This window comes from Cottoperca gobio, chromosome 6 (genome assembly GCF_900634415.1).
Source record: "Cottoperca gobio chromosome 6, fCotGob3.1, whole genome shotgun sequence".
NCBI classification, from domain to species: domain Eukaryota; kingdom Metazoa; phylum Chordata; class Actinopteri; order Perciformes; family Bovichtidae; genus Cottoperca; species Cottoperca gobio.
The window spans coordinates 25,776,316-25,795,861 of NC_041360.1; the positions used below are offsets into that span (position 1 = coordinate 25,776,316).

The 19,546-nt window shown below is 32.1% G+C and overlaps 1 protein-coding gene across 1 annotated transcript in view; it reads right to left on the reverse strand.

Annotated features, from left to right (window-relative positions):
• The window catches only part of LOC115009455 (proline-rich protein 5-like), a 44,933-nt gene extending 25,608 nt beyond the window's left edge, over positions 1-19,325 (reverse strand). The window contains 1 exon segment of the mRNA XM_029433417.1: positions 19,048-19,325. The gene's annotated coding sequence lies outside the window, so the exon portion shown is untranslated.
• Between the last annotated feature and the right edge of the window lie 221 nt (positions 19,326-19,546).

The window sequence follows — 19,546 nt, forward strand, 5'->3', positions numbered from 1 at the left end:
TGAGATATTAATGATGATGTGAGATATTTAATGATGATGTGAGATATTAATGATGATGTGAGATATTTAATGATACTGTGAGATATTTAATGATATGTGAGATATTTAATGATGATGTGAGATATTTAATGATACTGTGAGATATTTAATGATATGTGAGATATTTAATGATGATGTGAGATATTTAATGATACTGTGAGATATTTAATGATGATGTGAGATTTAATGATTGATGTGATATTTAATGATGACTGTGAGATATTTAATGATGATGTGAGATATTTAATGATGCTGGGAGATATTTAATGATACTGTGAGATATTTAATGATGATGTGAGATATTTAATGATGATGTGAGATATTTAATGATACGTGAGATATTTAATGATATGTGAGATATTTAATGATGATGTGAGATATTTAATGATATGTGAGATATTTAATGATACTGTGAGATATTTAATGATATGTGAGATATTTAATGATATGTGAGATATTTAATGATGATGTGAGATATTTAATGATGATGTGAGATATTAATGGATGACTGTGAGATATTTAATGATGATGTGAGATATTTAATGATACTGTGAGATATTAATGATACTGTGAGATATTTAATGATGATGTGAGATATTTAATGATGATGTGAGATATTTAATGATGATGTGAGATATTTAATGATGATGTGAGATATTTAATGATACTGTGAGATATTTAATGATGATGTGAGATATTTAATGATGATGTGAGATATTAATGATACTGTGAGATATTTAATGATGATGTGAGATATTTAATGATATGTGAGATATTTAATGATACTGTGAGATATTTTGATGTGAGATATTTAATGATGATGTGAGATATTAATGATACTGTGAGATATTAATGATGATGTGAGATATTTAATGACTGTGAGATATTTAATGATGATGTGAGATATTTAATGATACTGTGAGATATTTAATGATACTGTGAGATATTTAATGATGATGTGAGATATTTAATGATGATGTGAGATATTTAATGATACTAATGATACTGTGAGATATTTAATGATACTGTGAGATATGATGTGAGATTTAATGATGATGTGAGATATTTAATGATACTGTGAGATATTTAATGATGATGTGAGATATTGATGTGAGATATTTAATGATGATGTGAGATATTAATGATGATGTGAGATATTTAATGATATGTGAGATATTTAATGATACTGTGAGATATTTAATGATGATGTGAGATATTTAATGATGATGTAGGATATTAATGATATGTGAGATATTTAATGATGATGTGAGATATTTATGATTATGTGAGATATTTAATGATGATGTGAATATTTAATGATGATGTGAGATATTAATGATGATGTGAGATATTAATGATGATGTGAGATATTTAATGATGATGTGAGATATTTAATGATATGTGAGAATTTAATGATAGTGAGATATTTAATGATGATGTGAGATATTTAATGATGATGTGAGATATTTAATGATACTGTGAGATATTTAATGATACTGTGAGATATTTAATGATGATGTGAGATATTAATGATGATGTGAGATATTTAATGATACTGTGAGATATTAATGATGATGTGAGATATTTAATGATGATGTGAGATATTAATGATGATGTGAGATATTTAATGATATGTGAGATATTAATGATGATGTGAGATATTAATGATGATGTGAGATATTTAATGATGATGTGAGATATTTAATGATAGTGAGATATTTAATGATGATGATGTGAGATATTTAATGATGATGTGAGATATTAATGATACTGTGAGATATTAATGATGATGTGAGATATTTAATGATACTGTGAGATATTTAATGATACTGTGAGATTTTAATGATATGTGAGATATTTAATGATGATGTGAGATATTTAATGATACGTGAGATATTTAATGATGATGTGAGAGATTTAATGATACTGTGAGATATTAATGATGATGTGAGATATTTAATGATACGTGAGAGATTTAATGATATGTGAGATATTTAATGATACTGTGAGATATTTAATGATGATGTGAGATATTTAATGATGATGTGAGATATTTAATGATGATGTGAGAATTTAATGATGTGAGATATTTAATGATATGTGAGATATTAATGATGATGTGAGATATTTAATGATAATGTGAGATATTTAATGATACTGTGAGATATTTAATGATGATGTGAGATATTTAATGATGATGTGAGATATGAGATATTTAATGATGATGTGAGATATTTAATGATGATGTGAGATATTTAATGATGATGTGAGATATTTAATGATGATGTGAGATATTTAATGATGATTTTGATGTGAGATATTTAATGATGATGTGAGATATTTAATGATACTGTGAGATTTTAATGATACTGTGAGATTAATGACTGTGAGATATTTAATGATACTGTGAGATATTTAATGATGATGTGAGATATTTAATGATGATGTGAGATATTTAATGATACTGTGAGATATTTAATGATGATGTGAGATTAATGATGATGTGAGATATTTAATGATGATGTGAGATATTTAATGATACTGTGAGATATTTAATGATGGTGAGATATTTAATGATACTGTGAGATATTAATGATGATGTGAGATATTTAATGATGATGTGAGATATTTAATGATGATGTGAGATATTTAATGATGATGTGAGATATAATGATGACTGTGAGATATTTAATGATGATGTGAGATATTAATGATATGTGAGATATTTAATGATGATGTGAGATATTAATGATACTGTGAGATTTTAATGATACTGTGAGTATTTAATGATGATGTGAGATATTTAATGATGATGTGAGATATTTAATGATACTGTGAGATATTTAATGATACTGTGAGATATTTAATGATGATGTGAGATATTTAATGATGATGTGAGATATTTAATGATATGTGAGAATTTAAATGATGTGAGATATTTAATGATGTGATGTGAGATATTAATGATGATGTGAGATATTTAATGATGATGTGAGATATTTGATGTGAGATATTTAATGATGATGTGAGATATTTAATGATACTGTGAGATATTTAATGATGATGTGAGATATTTAATGATGATGTGAGATATTTAATGATGATGTGAGATATTTAATGATGATGTGAGATATTTAATGATACTGTGAGATATTAATGATACTGTGAGTATTTAATGATGATGTGAGATATTAATGATGATGTGAGATATTTAATGATACTGTGAGATATTTAATGATGATGTGAGATATTAATGATATGTGAGATATTTAATGATGATGTGAGATATGTAATGATACTGTGAGATATTTAATGATACTGTGAGATATTAATGATGATGTGAGATATTTAATGATGATGTGAGGATATTTAATGATGATGTGAGATATTTAATGATACTGTGAGATGTGAGATATTTAATGATACTGTGAGATATTTAATGATGACTGTGAGATATTTAATGATGACTGTGAGATATTTAATGATATGTGAGATTTAATGATGATGATGTGAGATATTTAATGATACTGTGAGATATTTAATGATGACTGTGAGATTTAATGATGATGTGAGATATTTAATGATGATGTGAGATATTAATGATACTGGTGAGATATTAATGATGATGTGAGATATTTAATGATGATGTGAGATATTTAATGATGATGTGAGATATTTAATGATGATGTGATATATTAATGATATGTGAGATATTTAATGATGATGTGAGTATTTAATGATGATGTGAGATATTTAATGATGATGTGAGATATTTAATGATACTGTGAGATATTTAATGATGTATGTGAGATATTTAATGATATGTGAGATATTTAATGATACTGTGAGATATTTAATGATGATGTGAGATATTAATGATGATGTGAGATATTTAATGATGTGAGATATTAATGATGATGTGAGATATTAATGATGATGTGAGATATTTAATGATGATGTGAGATATTTAATGATGATGTGAGATATTTAATGATACTGTGAGATATTTAATGATGATGTGAGATATTTAATGATATGTGAGATATTTAATGTACTGTGAGAGATTTAATGATGATGTGAGATATTAATGATGATGTGAGATATTTAATGTGATGTGAGTATTTAATGATACTGTGAGATATTAATGATACTGTGAGATATTTAATGATGATGTGAGATATTTAATGATGATGTGAGATATTTAATGATGATGTGAGATATTTAATGATACTGTGAGATATTTAATGATACTGTGAGATATTTAATGATACTGTGAGATATTTAATGATACTGTGAGATATTTAATGATACTGTGAGATATTTAATGATGATGTGAGATATTTAATGATGATGTGAGATATTTAATGATACTGTGAGATATTTAATGATGATGTGAGATATTTAATGATGATGTGAGATATTAATGATATCTGTGAGATATTTAATGATGATGTGAGATATTTAATGATACTGTGAGATATTTAATGATGAGTGAGATATTTAATGATGATGTGAGATATTTAATGATACTGTGAGATATTTAATGATACTGTGAGATATTTAATGATGATGTGAGATATTTAATGATGATGTGAGATATTTAATGATACTGTGAGATATTTAATGATGATGGAGATATTTAATGATACTGTGAGATATTTAATGATGACTGTGATATTTAATGATACTGTGAGATATTTAATGATACTGTGAGATATTTAATGATACTGTGAGATATTAATGCTACTGTGAGATATTAATGATGATGTGAGATATTTAATGATGATGTGAGATATTTAATGATTGATGTGAGATATTTAATGATGATGTGAGATATTTAATGATACTGTTGAGATATTTAATGATACTGTGAGATATTTAATGATACTGTGAGATATTTAATGATGACTGTGAGATATTTAATGATGACTGTGAGATATTTAATGATGATGTGAGATATTAATGATGATGTGAGATATTTAATGATACTGTGAGATATTTAATGATGATGTGAGATATTTAATGATGATGTGAGATATTTAATGATATGTGAGATATTTAATGATGATGTGAGATATTTAATGATGATGTGAGATATTTAATGATGATGTGAGATATTTAATGATGATGGTGAGATATTTAAGATATGAGATATACTGTGAGATATTTAATGATGATGTGAGATATTTAATGATACTGTGAGATATTTAATGATGATGTGAGATATTTAATGATGATGTGAGATATTTAATGATGATGTGAGATATTTAATGATGATGTGAGATATTTAATGATGATGTGAGATATTTAATGATACTGTGAGATATTAATGATACTGTGAGATCTTAATGATACTGTGAGATATTTAATGATGATGTGGATATTTAATGATACTGTGAGATATTTAATGATACTGTGAGATATTAATGATACTGTGAGATATTTAATGATACTGTGAGATATTTAATGATACTGTGAGATATTTAATGATGATGTGAGATATTTAATGATGATGTGAGATATTTAATGATGATGTGAGATATTTAATGATGATGTGAGATATTTAATGATACTGTGAGATATTTAATGATACTGTGAGATATTTAATGATACTGTGAGATATTTAATGATGATGTGAGATATTTAATGATACTGTGAGATATTTAATGATGATGTGAGATATTTAATGATGATGTGAGATATTTAATGATACTGTGAGATATTTAATGATGATGTGAGATATTTAATGATGATGTGAGATATTTAATGATGATGTGAGATATTTAATGATGATGTGAGATATTTAATGATACTGTGAGATATTTAATGATGATGTGAGATATTTAATGATACTGTGAGATATTAATGATGATGTGAGATATTTAATGATTGATGTGAGATATTTAATGATGATGTGAGATATTTAATGATGATGTGAGATATTTAATGATACTGTGAGATATTTAATGATACTGTGAGATATTTAATGATACTGTGAGATATTTAATGATTGATGTGAGATATTTAATGATACTGTGAGATATTTAATGATACTGTGAGATATTTAATGATGATGTGATATTAATGATACTGTGAGATATTTAATGATACTGTGAGATATTTAATGATACTGTGAGATATTTAATGATGATGTGAGATATTTAATGATGATGTGAGATATTTAATGATACTGTGAGATATTTAATGATACTGTGAGATATTTAATGATACTGTGAGATATTTAATGATGATGTGAGATATTTAATGATACTGTGAGATATTTAATGATGATGTGAGATATTTAATGATACTGTGAGATATTTAATGATACTGTGAGATATTTAATGATGATGTGAGATATTTAATGATACTGTGAGATATTTAATGATGATGTGAGATATTTAATGATACTGTGAGATATTTAATGATGATGTGAGATATTTAATGATGATGTGAGATATTTAATGATACTGTGAGATATTTAATGATACTGTGAGATATTTAATGATGATGTGAGATATTTAATGATGATGTGAGATATTTAATGTACTGTGAGATATTTAATGATACTGTGAGATATTTAATGATACTGTGAGATATTTAATGATACTGTGAGATATTTAATGATACTGTGAGATATTTAATGATGATGTGAGATATTAATGATACTGTGAGATATTTAATGATGATGTGAGATATTTAATGATGATGTGAGATATTTAATGATACTGTGAGATATTTAATGATACTGTGAGATATTTAATGATACTGTGAGATATTTAATGATGATGTGAGATATTTAATGATACTGTGAGATAATTTAATGATACTGTGAGATATTTAATGATACTGTGAGATATTTAATGATGATGTGAGATATTTAATGATGATGTGAGATATTTAATGATACTGTGAGATATTTAATGATGATGTGAGATATTTAATGATACTGTGAGATATTTAATGATGATGTGAGATATTTAATGATACTGTGAGATATTTAATGATGATGTGAGATATTTAATGATACTGTGAGATATTTAATGATGATGTGAGATATTTAATGATGATGTGAGATATTTAATGATACTGTGAGATATTTAATGATACTGTGAGATATTTAATGATACTGTGAGATATTTAATGATGATGTGAGATATTTAATGATGATGTGAGATATTTAATGATGATGTGAGATATTTAATGATACTGTGAGATACTTTAATGATGATGTGAGATATTTAATGATGATGTGAGATATTTAATGATGATGTGAGATATTTAATGATACTGTGAGATATTTAATGATGATGTGAGATATTTAATGATACTGTGAGATATTTAATGATACTGTGAGATATTTATGATACTGTGAGATATTTAATGATGATGTGAGATATTTAATGATGATGTGAGATATTTAATGATGATGTGAGATATTTAATGATGATGTGAGATATTTAATGATGATGTGAGATATTTAATGATGATGTGAGATATTTAATGATACTGTGAGATATTTAATGATGATGTGAGATATTTAATGATCTGTGAGATATTTAATGATGATGTGAGATATTTAATGATACTGTGAGATAATTAATGATACTGTGAGATATTTAATGATGATGTGAGATATTTAATGATGATGTGAGATATTTAATGATGATGTGAGATATTTAATGATACTGTGAGATATTTAATGATACTGTGAGATATTTAATGATGATGTGAGATATTTAATGATGATGTGAGATATTTAATGATGATGTGAGATATTTAATGATACTGTGAGATATTTAATGATGATGTGAGATATTTAATGATACTGTGAGATATTTAATGATGATGTGAGATATTTAATGATACTGTGAGATATTTAATGATGATGTGAGATATTTAATGATGATGTGAGATATTAATGATACTGTGAGATATTTAATGATACTGTGAGATATTTAATGATACTGTTGAGATATTTAATGATACTGTGAGATATTTAATGATACTGTGAGATATTTAATGATACTGTGAGATATTTAATGATGATGTGAGATATTAATGATGATGTGAGATATTTCATGATGATGTGAGATATTTAATGATGATGTGAGATATTAATGATACTGTGAGATATTTAATGATACTGTGAGATATTTAATGATACTGTGAGATATTTAATGATGATGTGAGATATTTAATGATACTGTGAGATATTTAATGATGATGTGAGATTATTTAATGATGATGTGAGATATTTTAATGATGATGTGAGATATTTAATGATACTGTGAGATATTTAATGATACTGTGAGATATTTAATGATGATGTGAGATATTTAATGATGATGTGAGATATTTAATGATGATGTGAGATATTTAATGAGATGATGTGAGATATTTAATGATACTGTGAGATATTTAATGATGATGTGAGATATTTAATGATGATGTGAGATATTAATGATGATGTGAGATATTTAATGATACTGTGAGATATTTACTGATGATGTGAGATATTTAATGATGACTGTGAGATATTTAATGATGATGTGAGATATTTAATGATACTGTGAGATATTTAATGATGATGTGAGATATTTAATGATACTGTGAGATATTTAATGATGATGTGAGATATTTAATGATGATGTGAGATATTTAATGATGATGTGAGATATTTAATGATGACTGTGAGATATTTAATGATGATGTGAGATATTTAATGATACTGTGAGATATTTAATGATACTGTGAGATATTTAATGATACTGTGAGATATTTAATGATGATGTGAGATATTAATGATACTGTGAGATATTTAATGATACTGTGAGATATTTAATGATGATGTGAGATATTTAATGATACTGTGAGATATTTATGATACTGTGAGATATTTAATGATGATGTGAGATATTTAATGATGATGTGAGATATTTAATGATACTGTGAGATATTTAATGATACTGTGAGATATTTAATGATGATGTGAGATATTTAATGATACTGTGAGATATTTAATGATGATGTGAGATATTTAATGATACTGTGAGATATTTAATGATACTGTGAGATATTTAATGATGATGTGAGATATTAATGATACTGTGAGATATTTAATGATGATGTGAGATATTTAATGATACTGTGAGATATTTAATGATGATGTGAGATATTTAATGATGACTGTGAGATATTTAATGATACTGTGAGATATTTAATGATACTGTGAGATATTTAATGATGACTGTGAGATATTTAATGATGATGTGAGATATTTAATGATGATGTGAGATATTTAATGATGATGTGAGATATTTAATGATACTGTGAGATATTTAATGATACTGTGAGATATTTAATGATACTGTGAGATATTTAATGATACTGTGAGATATTTAATGATACTGTGAGATATTTAATGATGTGAGATATTTAATGATGATGTGAGATATTAATGATACTGTGAGATATTTAATGATGATGTGAGATATTTAATGATGATGTGAGATATTTAATGATACTGTGAGATATTTAATGATACTGTGAGATATTTAATGATACTGTGAGATATTTAATGATGATGTGAGATATTTAATGATACTGTGAGATATTTAATGATACTGTGAGATATTTAATGATACTGTGAGATATTTAATGATGATGTGAGATATTTAATGATGATGTGAGATATTTAATGATACTGTGAGATATTTAATGATGATGTGAGATATTTAATGATACTGTGAGATATTTACTGATGATGTGAGATATTTAATGATACTGTGAGATATTTAATGATGATGTGAGATATTTAATGATACTGTGAGATATTTAATGATGATGTGAGATATTTAATGATGATGTGAGATATTTAATGATACTGTGAGATATTTAATGATACTGTGAGATATTTAATGATACTGTGAGATATTAATGATGATGTGAGATATTTAATGATGATGTGAGATATTTAATGATACTGTGAGATATTTAATGATACTGTGAGATATTTAATGATGATGTGAGATATTTAATGATGATGTGAGATATTTAATGATACTGTGAGATATTTAATGATACTGTGAGATATTTAATGATACTGTGAGATATTTAATGATGATGTGAGATATTTAATGATGACTGTGAGATATTTAATGATGATGTGAGATATTTAATGATACTGTGAGATATTTATGATGATGTGAGATATTTAATGATACTGTGAGATATTTAATGATACTGTGAGATATTTAATGATACTGTGAGATATTTAATGATACTGTGAGATATTTAATGATGATGTGAGATATTTAATGATGATGTGAGATATTTAATGATGATGTGAGATATTAATGATGATGTGAGATATTTAATGATACTGTGAGATATTTAATGATACTGTGAGATATTTAATGATACTGTGAGATATTTAATGATGACTGTGAGATATTTAATGATACTGTGAGATATTAATGATACTGTGAGATATTTAATGATGATGTGAGATATTTAATGATGATGTGAGATATTTAATGATGATGTGAGATATTTAATGATACTGTGAGATATTTAATGATACTGTGAGATATTTAATGATACTGTGAGATATTTAATGATGATGTGAGATATTTAATGATGACTGTGAGATATTTAATGATACTGTGAGATATTTAATGATACTGTGAGATATTTAATGATACTGTGAGATATTTAATGATACTGTGAGATATTTAATGATGACTGTGAGATATTAATGATGATGTGAGATATTTAATGATACTGTGAGATATTTAATGATACTGTGAGATATTTAATGATACTGTGAGATATTTAATGATGATGTGAGATATTTAATGATGATGTGAGATATTTAATGATACTGTGAGATATTTAATGATACTGTGAGATATTTAATGATGATGTGAGATATTTAATGATACTGTGAGATATTTAATGATGATGTGAGATATTTAATGATGATGTGAGATATTTAATGATGATGTGAGATATTTAATGATGATGTGAGATATTTAATGATACTGTGAGATATTTAATGATGATGTGAGATATTTAATGATACTGTGAGATATTTAATGATGATGTGAGATATTTAATGATGATGTGAGATATTTAATGATACTGTGAGATATTTAATGATACTGTGAGATATTTAATGATGATGTGAGATATTTAATGATGATGTGAGATATTTAATGATACTGTGAGATATTTAATGATACTGTGAGATATTTAATGATACTGTGAGATATTTAATGATGATGTGAGATATTTAATGATGATGTGAGATATTAATGATGATGTGAGATATTTAATGATACTGTGAGATATTTAATGATACTGTGAGATATTTAATGCTACTGTGAGATATTTAATGATGATGTGAGATATTTAATGATACTGTGAGATATTTAATGATACTGTGAGATATTTAATGATGATGTGAGATATTTAATGATACTGTGAGATATTTAATGATGATGTGAGATATTTAATGATACTGTGAGATATTTAATGATGATGTGAGATATTTAATGATGATGTGAGATATTTAATGATGATGTGAGATATTTAATGATGATGTGAGATATTTAATGATACTGTGAGATATTTAATGATGATGTGAGATATTTAATGATACTGTGAGATATTTAATGATGATGTGAGATATTTAATGATGATGTGAGATATTTAATGATACTGTGAGATATTTAATGATACTGTGAGATATTTAATGATGATGTGAGATATTTAATGATGATGTGAGATATTTAATGATACTGTGAGATATTTAATGATACTGTGAGATATTTAATGATACTGTGAGATATTTAATGATGATGTGAGATATTTAATGATACTGTGATATAAATGTAAAGTACAAATAAGAATTAAAATAAGAGTAAAATTAAGTGATAAGACTGTTATAAATACAATAAAACTGGTATGTGATGTCACGCTGATACGGTAAGTGCGTCATTTCCGGTTGTTAATGTTTCTGTGTTGCTGGTAGCATACTTCGGCAGCTCCAGCTTGACTCAGTTAATGTTGTTGTATTCTTGATCACATCAGCTAATTACCTGTCATCTATCTAAACCTATACTTGTACTTCCTAAGCACTTACAACTCTCTCCTTATCCTCCTTCTCTTAGCGACTCTCGCTAAATCCTCAATTCTTTACGCTCCTTTCGGCTCTGCTAACGTTAGCTGCTGCAGCTCGGCAGCTAGCGATGGCATCTCCCTCTTCTGCTCTCTCCTGCTCGGTGTGTTTCATGTTTAGCTATTGCTCTGCCTCCTTTAGTGATAATGGTACGTGTATTAAATGTAGTTTATACGCAGGGTTGGAGGCGAGTTTTAGAGGGATAGATGAGCGGCTCCGCACCATGGCTAGTCAGCGGTTAGCAAGTGTAGCTGTTAGCAAGCCCCCTATAGCCGGTGCGGGCCGACCAGTGGTATCTCCTGTTAGCTGTCCCCCGGCGGGGCCCGAGCAGCCGGGAGACTGGGTGACTGTCCGAAAGAAGTGTTATCAGAAGCCCACGGTTCACCACCAACCGCTTGCTGTTTCTAACAGATTCTCCCCACTCAGTGACACACCAGCTGAGAAGCCAACTCTGGTTATCGGTAGCTCAATTTTGAGATACGTTCATTTTGAGACACCAGCGACGACAGTCACGTGCATTCCTGGTGCCAGAGCGGGCGACATAGAAGCACATTTGAAACTGCTGGCTAAGGCTAAACGTAAATACAGTAAGATTGTTATTCACGTCGGCGGTAATGACACGTGATTGCGTCAATCGGAGTGTACTAAAGTTAATGTGGAGTCGGTGTGTACATTTGCCAAAACAATGTCGGACTCCGTAGTTTTCTCTGGTCCTCTGCCAAATCTTTTGAATGATGACATGTTTAGCCGCATGTCATCATTCCGTCGCTGGCTCTCACGGTGGTGTCCAGATAATGATGTGAGCTTCGTAGACAATTGGCGGACTTTCTGGGGAAGACCTGGTCTGATTAGGAGTGACGGCATCCATCCTACTTTGGCTGGAGCAGATCTCATATCCAATAATATTACAAAGTCTATTAGTGGACCTAATCCATGACAACCCAGAGTTGAGACCAGGAGAAAGAGTTGCAGTCTTACACACTTCTCTGTGCTTCTTTCCGGGCAGTCACCCACTCAAATCCCCATAGTGACTGTGTCTGCCCCACGACCACTGAAACTAATCAAGTCTATGGTTAACAGAAGAGGAGTTATACATGAAAACATCATTAAAATAAACACCACCGCTGCAAAAGTGCAACTAAATCTAAAAATTAAATGTGGGCTCTTAAACATCAGATCTTTATCAACGAAAGCTGGATTGGTAAATGATTTAATATCAGATAATAAGATTGATTTATTTTGTCTCACTGAAACCTGAGACATGAAGAATATGTCAGTCTAAATGAATCCGCTCCACCTGGTCATATTAATACTCACATTCCTCGAGGTACTGGCCGAGGACGAGGAGCTGCGGCCATGTTTGACTCAAACCTCTTGATCAATCCTAAACCTAAACTAAACTATAACTCTTTTGAAAGCCTTGTTCTTACTCTCTCAGTAGACAAAATATCCAACGCTCGATGTTTATCTGAAAGTGCTGTGACTAAATTTAAGGAAGTGATTCCATCAGCACTTAATTCAACACCAGGACTCAATATCAATATAACGGAGGACTCCAATGCTAACTTTAGTCCCTCCCAAATTAATCATCTTGTTGATAGCGCTGCAGCCTCACTGCGAATAACACTCGACTCTGTCGCTCCTCTAAAGAAGAAGATCATAAAACAGGAAAAGAAAGCTCCGGCTTAATTTACAAATCCTCAAACTAAAACAAAAGTCAAGAAATCTTGAAAGTAAATGGCGTTCCACTAAACTGGAAGAATCTCGTTTAGTCTGGTTAGATCATCTTAAAACGTATAAGAAGGCTCTCCGTAATGCAGAGCAGCTTATTACTCTTCCTTAATAGAAGAACATAAGAACAACCCCAGGTTTCTGTTCAGCACTGAGGCTGACAGAGAGCCACAGCTCTACAGAGCCTTCTGTTCCTATATCTCTCAGTAGTGACGACTTCATGAGCTTCTTTAACCATAAACATTATAATTATTAGAGACTAAATTAATCTCCTCCTGACCTCAATCAGTAACGACTTAACTTCAACCTCCAGAACCATTAAAAACATCTGTAACTCCTGAAATATATCTCGACTGTTTTACTCCAATCAACCTTAACCAACTAACTTCAACAATCTCATCGTCTAAGCATCAACCTGTCTTTTAGACCCGATTCCAACTAAACTGTTTAAAGAAGTTTTACCCTTAATTAACACCTCGTTATTAAATATGATCAACCTGTCTCTATTATCTGGCTACGTACCACAAACCTTTAAAGTAGCTGTAATAAAACCACTTCTTAAAAAGCCTGGTCTTGATCCAGAGGTTTTAACCAACTATAGGCCGATATCTAACCTTCCCTTTCTTTTGTTGTTTATCCTGTACACACGACATCTACTGCACGTCTGTCCGTCCTGGGAGAGGGATCCCTCCTCAGTTGCTCTCCCTGAGGTTTCTTCCATTTTTTCCCCTTTAATTATGGGGTTTCTTTTAGGAAGTTTTTCCTTTGTGCGATGCGAGGGTCTAAGGACAGAGGGTCTAAGGACAGAGGGTCTGAGGACAGAGGGTCTAAGGACAGAGGGTCTAAGGACAGAGGGTCTAAGGACAGAGGGTCTGAGGACAGAGGGTCTAAGGACAGAGGTTGTAAGAACAGAGGGTCTAAGGACAGAGGGTCTAAGGACAGAGGGTCTAAGGACAGAGGGTCTAAGAACAGAGGGTCTAAGGACAGAGGGTCTAAGGACAGAGGGTGTAAGGACAGAGGGTCTAAGGACAGAGGGTCTAAGGACAGAGGGTCTAAGGACAGAGGGTCTAAGAACAGAGGGTCTAAGGACAGAGGGTCTAAGGGTCTGAGGACAGAGGGTCTAAGGACAGAGGTTGTAAGAACAGAGGGTCTAAGGACAGAGGGTCTAAGGACAGAGGGTCTAAGGACAGAGGGTCTAAGAACAGAGGGTCTAAGGACAGAGGGTCTAAGGACAGAGGGTCTAAGGACAGAGGGTCTAAGGACAGAGGGTCTAAGGACAGAGGGTGTTGTATCCTGTACAGTCTGTAAAGCACACTGAGACAAATGTATAATTTGTGATATTGGGCTGTATAAATACATTTGATTTCATTTGTTATAAATATAAAGTGAAAGTACAGGCAATTGAATTAAACACACACTGAGATGAACTGCACGTGTTGTGTTTGACTCAAAGTTCAGGTATTTCCCCAAATCAAACCAAGACTTCTTCACCGGCTCGACTCGAAGTGAAAGCGAAGCCCAACGACTTCAAACTGTCACGTCTGCACCGGAAGAAACTCGTCTTAACTGTTTTATAAAAAGCAAAAAACATCTCCTGCAATGACCGAAGGGAGAGAACTTGTGGTTGTGTGTGAGCGTTAGCATGTGAGCTAATCCTAACACAGAAGCCTCCTGTCATGAGAAAGTACTCAGAGAGACTAATGCAATTACAGAGCGAGAGAGCGAGAAGTGAAGTGCATTTATTATTCTGAGCCGTTTCTCTGAACTGCAGGCAGAAAACAAACGTATTAAAACAAACCGTGAAGTCGTTATTTACTAATGTTATTCAGATCAAAACTGGTAAACATCTTTATGAAACCAGCTGCAGGAGGAAGCACCAGAGTTCAAGGTATTTTACTTTAAGTATTTCCATTTTATATATATATATATATATATATATATATATATATATATATATATATATATATATATATATATATATATATATATATATATATATATATATATAAAAATTACATTTAATATATATATAAATATATATATAAAATACCATAGTTTTAATATTTTCCTATGTTTTGTATGCAAAGCGTGAAGATTTGTTTTATACAAGTACAGCTGAAATAATTAGTAAAGAAAAGAAAAATATCTATATTAAAAAAACGAAAATAATTTATAATAAACAAATTTAATAAATAAAAATCAAGTAATATTAATTAATAATAAAGGTGTAATTTTCTGCTTATTTTATGTTATTACACATTTTCTGCTTGAGCTTAAAGCACCTGGTTCAGTCTTCAGTTAAAACTGCTTTTAAAGTGAAACTCCTATAAAAAACGTTTTATTTTTAGACCCCTTCGCTCAACTACTTCTGTGAGTCCTACGTTTCCCAGAATGCCATTCCACAATGTCCACATAATTAGAGGAAATTGTTGATAAATTACAGTGATAGTAAGATGAAAGCGATCGGGTTTCTCCAGCCGGCCACATGCGAGTCACAAACCCCAAACTGTCCCGTGGCTGCAATGCATTCTGGTCTTTTTCTCCTCATGTGGTCATAGAAGCTGGTCTCTGTAATGGTTCTTCTTCTGTGGTGGATGTCTCCCAGCACGACTGTTAAACGTGGTGGCAGGAAACACCAAACCCCTGAATGGTGCCGGTAATAAAGAAGTCTGTGTATCTGTTGAACTCTTTCACACAGAGTTCCCAGTAAATGCCTGGATGACCTTTCAGCCACCGCGAGTGAAACTCTGCGTACGTCAACACACCAACCTTATTACAGCTGCATACCGGCACCGGTACCTGCGACACCGTAGAAAGACGAGTGCGTTTTCTGATTTCTGGCTTATTCCTGCATTTGACTCGCAGCATTACGTCTCTTGCACTATTTTATTTATCTTTACATCTTAAGTGCTGCACTGTTGGAGGAGCTGGGACTTGTAGTCCTGTAGCTTTTGTGCCGACGACATTAAAGCCTTTGAATCTTGAATGGAAAAGCACCTGTCCTCTTTAAAACCACCTGTACGTCTTTGTACTGCTTTAAACTTCCTGTTTACACTCTAAACTTCCTGTTTACACTCTAAACTTCCTGTTTACAGACTCTAAAATTCCTGTTTACAGACTAAACTTCCTGTTTACTCTCTAAACTTCCTGTTTACTCTCTAAACTTCCTGTTTACTCTCTAAACTTTCTGTTTACTCTCTAAACTTCCTGTTTACACTCTAAACTTCCTGTTTACTCTCTAAACTTCCTGTTTACTCTCTAAACTTCCTGTTTACACTCTAAACTTCCTGTTTACTCTCTAAACTTCCTGTTTACACTCTAAACTTCCTGTTTACTCTCTAATCTACCTGGAGGTCTGTTGACAACAATGTTCCTGAAATATCTACAAAAACTGAACTTACTGTAAAGACTTGAGTGCATGTCTGCTGTTGTATGCCCATTTACAAGAATTATAATTCAAAATGAATCGTCATTCATTCGTACATTTATTTACTTATTCACACTTTAATTTATCTGCTTATAATTGTGTTTTTTATACTTTAATTTATCCATAGTGTATGGAGGTTCAAAACTAAATATATAAATAACTAATTATAATTAAATGCTTAATGAATACATTATTAATTGCCAGCATAAATAAATACATTAAATGAGACATTAAATATATAAATGTTGAATGTATATATTCATATGTTATTATGAATTATATGTGTTATTAAAAAACACTTTGAGTATTTCCTTGTTTTGCACCTGGATGTTCGCACACAACATGTCTGCACCTGAAAGCTTCTGCTCAGTGTGTGTGTGTGTGTGTCTCCTCAGTGTGTGTGTGTGTGTCTCCTCAGTGTGTGTGTGTGTGTCTCCTCAGTGTGTGTGTGTGTGTGTGGCTCCTCAGTGTGTGTGTGTGTGGCTCCTCAGTGTGTGTGTGTGTGTGTGTGTGTGTCTCCTCAGTGTGTGTGTGTGTGTGTGTGCGTGCGTGTGTGTGGCTCCTCAGAGTGTGTGTGTGTGTGTGGCTCCTCAGTGTGTGTGTGTGTTGGCTCCTCAGTGTGTGTGTGTGTGTGGCTCCTCAGTGTGTGTGTGTGTGGCTCCTCAGTGTGTGTGTGTGTGTGTGGCTCCTCAGTGTGTGTGTGGCTCCTCAGTGTGTGTGTGTGTGTGTGTGTGTGTGTGTGTGTGTGTGTGTGCGCGTGTACGTGTGTGTGGCTCCTCAGTGTGTGTGTGTGTGTGTGTGTGTGCGTGCGTGTGTGTGGCTCCTCAGAGTGTGTGTGTGTGCGTGCGTGTGTGTGGCTCCTCAGAGTGTGTGTGTGTGCGTGTGTGTGTGTGGCTCCTCAGTGTGTGTGTGTGTGCGTGTGTGTGTGTGGCTCCTCAGAGTGTGTGTGTGTGCGTGCGTGTGTGTGGCTCCTCAGAGTGTGTGTGTGTGCGTGTGGCTCCTCAGTGTGTGTGTGTGTGCGTGTGTGTGTGTGTGTGGCTCCTCAGTGTGTGTGTGTGTGTGTGTGCGTGTGTGTGTGTGCGCGTGTGTGTCTCGGTGTGTGTGCATGTCTCGGTGTGTGTGTGTGTGCGTGTGTGTCTCGGTGTGTGTGTGTGTGTGTGGCTCCTCAGTGTGTGTGTGTGTGTGTGTGCGTGCGTGTGTGCGTGCGTGTGTGTGTGTGTGTGTGCGTGTCTCAGTGTGTGTGCGTATGTGTGTGTGCGTGTGTGTCTCGGTGTGTGTGTGTGTGTGTGGCTCCTCAGTGTGTGTGTGTGTGTGTGCGTGTGTGTGTGTGTGTGTGCGTGTCTCGGTGTGTGTGCGTATGTGTGTGTGTGTGTGTGTGTGTGGCTCCTCAGTGTGTGTGCGTGTCTCGGTGTGTGTGCGTGTGTGTGTGTGCGTGTGTGTCTCGGTGTGTGTGTGTGTGTGTGTGTGTGTGTGGCTCCTCAGTGTGTGTGCGTGTCTCGGTGTGTGTGCGTGTGTGTGTGTGCGTGTGTGTCTCGGTGTGTGTGTGTGTGTGTGTGTGTGTGGCTCCTCAGTGTGTGTGCGTGTCTCGGTGTGTGTGCGTGTGTGTGTGTGCGTGTGTGTCTCGGTGTGTGTCTCGGTGTGTGTGTGTGTGTGTGTGTGCACTCACCGCTTCAGTGATGAATAGAAAGTTCTACAGGACTCAACAGAACCCGCAGCTCACCGCCGACAGCAGCGCCTCATCTTCGGCTGTCACTCTGCTGCACACGTCGCTGCAGCTTCCGGACGGAGACAACAAACTAACTAAGCAGTAAAGAAGTTAGTTTAGTTGTTGTGAGCAGACTGACTCTTCTTCCAGTCAGTCAAACGTGTCTCGGCTCTTCGCGAGACCAACTGCCGCCTCCGCTCAACAGGCTGCTGCTGGAGGCTGCGGCTAACAAGCTAACAGCGCTAACTACCAACACTTCCGGTTACAGTCTTCAAAGTAAAAGTCCAGTTTTGTTACAACGCAACAAATTACTTTTTTGAAAATGTTTTGTGGGATTAACTACTGAAACTACAAAAATTGTTGGGGCATAAAACGAAATAATGGTATTTATTTGTTTTACCATTGTGGGCGTTTCTTTTTAAATAATCTCAATTAAATTGATTTTGTTTTCTGGCATGTG